The sequence below is a fragment of the Saccopteryx bilineata genome, chromosome 10 (assembly GCF_036850765.1).
Source record: "Saccopteryx bilineata isolate mSacBil1 chromosome 10, mSacBil1_pri_phased_curated, whole genome shotgun sequence".
NCBI classification, from domain to species: Eukaryota; Metazoa; Chordata; class Mammalia; order Chiroptera; family Emballonuridae; genus Saccopteryx; species Saccopteryx bilineata.
The window spans coordinates 70,336,463-70,342,747 of record NC_089499.1 but is presented as its reverse complement, the minus strand read 5'-3'; the positions used below and the strand labels follow the sequence as shown (position 1 = coordinate 70,342,747).

The 6,285-nt window shown below is 46.3% G+C and overlaps 1 pseudogene; it reads left to right on the top strand.

Moving 5' to 3' along the window:
* The first annotated feature begins 3,983 nt into the window (after window positions 1–3,983).
* On the top strand, window positions 3,984–5,310 carry LOC136314025 (septin-1-like; annotated as a pseudogene).
* The last annotated feature ends 975 nt before the right edge of the window (window positions 5,311–6,285 follow it).

Here is a 6,285-nt window from a genome sequence, read left to right as displayed (position 1 = left end):
TCTAATTCAAATTATAATTGTAAAATGATTTGGCATAACAGTTAAATGTGTAGCAGCCTCAGCACCTTTTTTTAAAAATAAGTTAATTATAATTTTATTTCAGGGGGAGATTGACTAAAATAATTTGTCATTTTATAACAACAGTGGGTCACTATAGAATACCAAGATTTCATTAGTAATGGAAAACTGAAATAAATTTTTTTTTTTGTATTTTTCTGAAGCTAGAAACGGGGAGAGACAGTCAGACAGACTCTCGCATGTGCCCGACCCGGATCCACCCGGCATGCCCACCAGGGGGCGACGCTCTGCCCACCAGGGGGCGATGCTCTGACCCTCCGGGGCGTCGCTCTGTTGCGACCAGAGCCAGTCTAGCGCCTGGGGCAGAGGCCAAGGAGCCATCCCCAGCGCCCGGGCCATCTTTGCTCCAATGGAGCCTCGGCTGCGGTAGGGGAAGAGAGAGACAGAGAGGAAGGAGAGGGGGAGGGGTGGAGAAGCAGATGGGTGCTTCTCCTGTGTGCCCTGGCCGGGAATTGAACCCGGGACTTTTGCACGCCAGGCCGATGCTCTACCACTGAGCCAACCGGCCAGGGCCTGAAATAAATTTTTTTACAATTGAGATTGTAAAGTTTTGACCTCTCAAATGCCCACAGAAAAATCTGTTGCTCATGCAACACTATTTAAAACTTCCTGCAGTAAGAACGAACACCATCTATGCAAAGTTTTAGTTCTATCTGAAGATGCAAAGCTGAAGGAAGGAATTTATAGGGTGTTAGGGTACAAGTGAAGTGCTTTAATGGTAAATCTTGCCAGGTGGGAAACTGGTAGTGCTTGGGTAGAGTTTATGGCATCATCGTTTTGGACTGTTGGGCACAGTAAGGCGAGGGTCTTGAAGCAGCCTTGATAAGCAAGGTGTTAGTTAGTCTTGCAAAATAAGCTGTACTGGTTTTCACATGTCTGTTCCAAGAACAGGTGTTTCCTGGAGCAAGCCTCTAAGCAATATTTGTTCTTTGTATTGTTCAATGTAGGGAATGTATGCCCCATTCCAGAATTGTTGAACATGAGTAGGAAAGAATGCAGGGTCTGAGTATTGTTTAACACAGGGAGAAGGAAGTATGTTGTATGATAGGCAGCCTCTCAATGGCCTCAGTGACTGGCCTGCTAGTATTCATGCCCTTGTGTAATCCGATCCCTTTAAGTGTCAGCTGGATGGCTTATAATGAACAGAAAAGGGCAAACAGTGATGAGTGTCACCTGTGAGATCAGGTTACCAAACATTTTGACTTCCACTTTGCTGCTCTCTCTAGTCCTCCTGCAGCCCTTGCTCTGGAGTAAACAAGCTGCTGTGTTGTGAGTAACCCCACAGAGAGGTCCATGTGGCAAGGAACTGATATCTTCAGCCAACAATGATCAAGAACCTGAAACCCAACCATGTGAGTGAGCATGTTTGCAGTGAGGTGTGAGGTGACTGGCCCAGGTTGATTGCTGTCTGGTGTGAGACCCGAGGCAGAGGCGCACACACCAAAGCTCTGCCCGGATTCCTGAACTTCAGATCTATGAGGCAATATGTATTTACTCTGTTATTTTAATTTACTATGTTTTGGGATAATTTGTTATGCAACAGTAGATGATTAATATATGTTGGTTTCACTGTTTAGGATGCATGAGTCTACTTTCTACTAAAGTTTCTACTTATTCTGAATACCAGATTTATGAGCTAAAATAATGGTTACATTTACTAATTCCATACAGTGATACTGAGACTTGAGGGAGGTATTGCTGATATTATGTTCATGAAGAACATTTCTTCATTCTGCTCTATAGACACTGGACACATTTGAAGACTTTGTTCACATTGTGGACAGAGGTGGATTAAGGTCAGTTGAGGCCCCTGGTGCAGAAGAAAATATTGGACCCCTTGAAAAAAAGAGAGAGACAGGGAAAATAAAAATACATGTTAACCATATTTTAAAATAAATAAAAAATATTATGTACTATTAATGTTAAAATTGCACATATGAAACCAAACTTGGTGTCATTAGAAAAACGTGTAAAGTTAGGGTTTTAAGGGGCCCTTCAGAAGTCGGGGCCCAGGGTGCATGCCTGGTGCATCCGCCATTAAATCCTCCTCTGCCTGTGAAGGCGCAGCTGCAGCGGCTGATGTGTGGTTCATGCTTAGTGACTTCCAAACACAAGGAACATTTCTCAGCAGCTTGGTCTCTTTGGCATTTGTGAGGCCTGAAGTCAACTTGAGAAGAGCAGATGTAAGCCAGGGACCTGCTTTTGACTCAGAGTTTCGCAGCCCACAGTCCCCATGAAACATTGCCAGAGTTGTGTGGAGTGAGTTCTGACCTTGGTTGATTTGCTGTCTGTGGGTTGATCTGCCAGCAGCTTAAAGGAGACACTTTTCTTCTCTTATTACCAGCCCAAGGAGATTAAGTTCTTGGGAAACAGACACCTTTTTAATACTTTATCATTGTTTAAATTTAAAAGAAAACATGTTAAGAGTGATAGTCTGAGAATTTTTGAAAAGTGCACATGCTAACTAACTGGGACAAAGAAAACTGGACACAATACAACTAGGGTAATTTGTGATGAGACAGTGTCAACACTGTCCTGGGAAATTTCAATATATCAAGTTTCTCCTGGCTCTGTTAACAAATGAATGAACTCTGTTGCTTTAGGGTGCAGTGAGAGACAGTCAGGAGCAGTTCAAATGCATTTCTGTTCTGTACGTTTCCCTGTCGACTTTGTTCTTAAATATGGTTTGAGACAGGGAGTGGTCATTAGAGTCCTTTTCTTCTAAATATTCAACTTATTTTGGGCCATATACATCTACTTTGTATACTTTTTGGTTTATGGACTTTTTAAGCTCTTTCCCATCGTTTTTTTTTTCCCGTGTACCAACTTTTGTGCCCATCCATTACTCATCTGTTCCCCACTTGAATTTTGCATTGCCTATGGACATGTTGAATGAGGAAAAAGAAACTAATGGCCCAAGTGACATTTGGTGACTATCCATTCAGAAATATGTATACAGCAGGAACTTCGCAAATAACTTTACCACGTGTTAGCCTATCTGTCCTCACAATAGCTACATCCTTCAGGATAGTATAATCTCAGTGTCACTCCTTTCTAGCTGAGTGGCCTTGGTGTTTCTTCTGGCCGACCCTCATTTTCTTTATCTTTAGTCTTTTCTGCTGTGGGGAAAACAACTGTGTTAGGCTTGCTCACAGGTTTACCGGCTGCAGGCACATTGCCTATTTGATGCATGGGTGCATGGCAGTGCCACGTGTGCGTGGTCTGTGTAAGGCTGCGGGAGCCTTCCCTTGGTGGCAACTCTCCCAGATTGCTCTCTGCCACCGCTAGGTGTTGTTTTCTCTGCTCCCTTGCCCTTCACTGTGAAAAGCAGATTTACCTTTGTTTATCAGCTCTTTTCCTTTTGTTGTTTATTTGCTCACCTGTCTTTGTGAGCCTCTAATAAACACATATGGTCTGACGCTTTCCAGTTCCACAGTTCCTCTACTGTCTGCCGGAATTCAATGAGAACCTGCCTGGCCTCAACCAACAGCATTACATCTGGTGTAGTCAGCAGGATTGGTTTCTTCTGAGGCCTTTTCCTGGCTTCTAGGTGGGAATCTTCTGTGTCTTTACATGGTCATTCCTCTGTGTCTTTTTGTTTTAATCAATTTTTATATGGACATCAGTCATACTGGATTAAGGCCCATCCATCCTCACTTTAACTGAATTACTTCTTTAAGATCTCATATTTTATTGGTTTTCTCCTAATGGACATGTTCCCACTTATTTGCTGTTACAAAGAAAGATGCAGTTACATGAAGCAGACTTCAGATGAATCATTTCTCACATATTTTTTGTTTCCTTCTTAGCTGAAGAGGGGGAACAGTCCTCTGGTTTCCTGGTGATAAGGCTGATGGAGAGATGACTTCTTCTGCTGGGCTCCTCTTTTCTTCCTCCTTTCGATGATGGTGGCAGCAGTCTTGGCTTGGGCTTGGTTTTCACGGAAGCCAAGTGTACAGTCCACACTCAACTTCCTGCCTTACCAGAGGAAGTGGGGACAGACAGCAGGTACAGCAACAGCTACCAGGGCCATGGACAAGAACTATGTGGGTTTTGTAGCCCTACCCAACCAGCTGCACTGCAAGTCCATCAAGAAGGGGTTTGACTTCACACTCATGGTGGCAGGATTTCCTGGGGAAATCCACCTGCATTAACAGTCTGTTTCTCACCAACCTCTGTGAGGATTGACAACTGCCAGAGGCCAGTGCTTGCTTGACTCAAATGCTGACTATTGAGGGTCAGATGTGGAGATTCAGGAGTGGGGTATTAAGGTGAAGCTGACTCTGGTGGACACACCCGGCTTTGGAGACTCAGTGGATTACACAGACTGCTGCCTGCTCATGGAGTGCTTCACTGAAGAGTGATTTGAGCAGAATCAAAGGGATGAGAGTGCCTCAAACATCCAAGATTCCTGTATCCACTGCTGCCTCTACTTCATCTCACCCTTTGGCCTGGGGCTCCAGCCCCTAGATGTGGCCTTCCTCTGGGTGGTACATGAGAAAGTCAGTATCATCCAAGTCATTGGCAAAGCAGATGCCCTGATGCCTAGGAAAACTCAGGCCCTCAAGCAGAAGATCTGGGACCAGCTGAAGGAGGAGAAGATCAACATCTACCAATTCCCTGATTGTGACTGTGATGATGATGAAGACTTTAAGAGGCAGAATGCAGAGATGAAGAAAAGCATCCCTTTTGTAGTTTTCAGTTTATATGAGGTAGTCAGGGACAACAGGACCAACTAGTGAGGGGATGCTGCTACACCTGGGGCACCATGGAGGTGGAGAACCCACATCATTGTGATTTCCTGAACCTGAGATGGATGCTGGTGCAGACATACCTGCAGGACCTGAAGGAGGTGATGTTTGATCTGATCTGCAAGGGTTACCAGGCTTGCAGCCTACAGAACTTGACATGGCCTGAGGAGTGTGATCGAACCAGCTTTTCTGCCAAAGTACCACAGAGATGCCACTGCCCATGCTGCCTCTGGCTGAGACAGAGAAATTGATCCATGAGAAATATGAAGAGCTGCAGATCTGAGAACTGCAGGTCAGGCTGCAGGCTGAGAACCAACGTGAACAGCGTGAACTGGAGCAAGCACTAGAGGAGGCTGACTGGGTTCGAGGGCTGCAGTGTGAGATGCAGGCTGAGGACCAAAGGCACCTGGGACTGGAATGGTCTGTGGAGAAGGAATTATGGGTTTGCAAGTTGCAGTTTGCCCTGGAAGCTGAATGTTAACGGTGACAGCTGTTGGAGAAACAACTGCAGGTTCAACACTTTGAGTCTCAGCTTCAGGTCAAGAGCCGGCAGCTGCAGGAGGCAAAGCAGGTGCAGAAGATGAAGCTACATTCATGCCGGTAGAGTGGCTCTGAGTCTGCGGGAGCAGGCATTTCCAACCTCTCCTCTTCTGAGGGGGAAGTTTGAGCAGTAACTGCCACTTGCAGGCTCAGAGTCTGGCTGTTGGTCACCAAGAAGGTAAAAACTCAGCAGCTAAGAGTCTCTCAGGGATAGGAACAACATACTCTGTAGGAAAATGGTCTGAGATTAGACTGCTCTGAAACAAATCTTTCATGTGGACTTTGGAATGCCAAGTCCTGCTGTCCTGGCAAAAGCACTGATAAGATTGTTTATAGGAAACAGCTGATCCCTATAGCCATTTTTCTGCATACCTGAAAGGTATTAGCTAATCATTCATCTCTGCACCTGAATCCATTCTAGGCTAATTTGACCCAGGCTCATTATTCTTTGATGAGCAAAGAATAAATACGATGAGGCTGCAGATATGTGGGCTCTCAATCCTAGAGGTTGGGAGTCCCCTGTACCCATCTTTTCTCTCTCTCTCTCTTTTTTTTTTTGTGTGTTTTTCTGAAGCTGGAAACGGGGAGAGACAGCCAGACAGACTCCCGCATGCGCCCGACCGGGATCCACCCGGCACGCCCACCAGGGGGCTATGCTCTGCCCACCAGGGGGCGACGCTCTGCCCACCAGGGGGCGATGCTCTGCCCCTCCGGGGCGTCGCCCTGCCGCGACCAGAGCCACTCCAGCACCTGGGGCAGAGGCCAAGGAGCCATCCCCAGCGCCCGGGCCATCCCTGCTCCAATGGAGCCTCGGCTGCGGGAGGGGAAGAGAGAGACAGAGAGGAAGGAGGTGGGTGGGGTTGGAGAAGCAAATAGGCGCTTCTCCTATGTGCCCTGGCCGGGAATCGAACCCGGG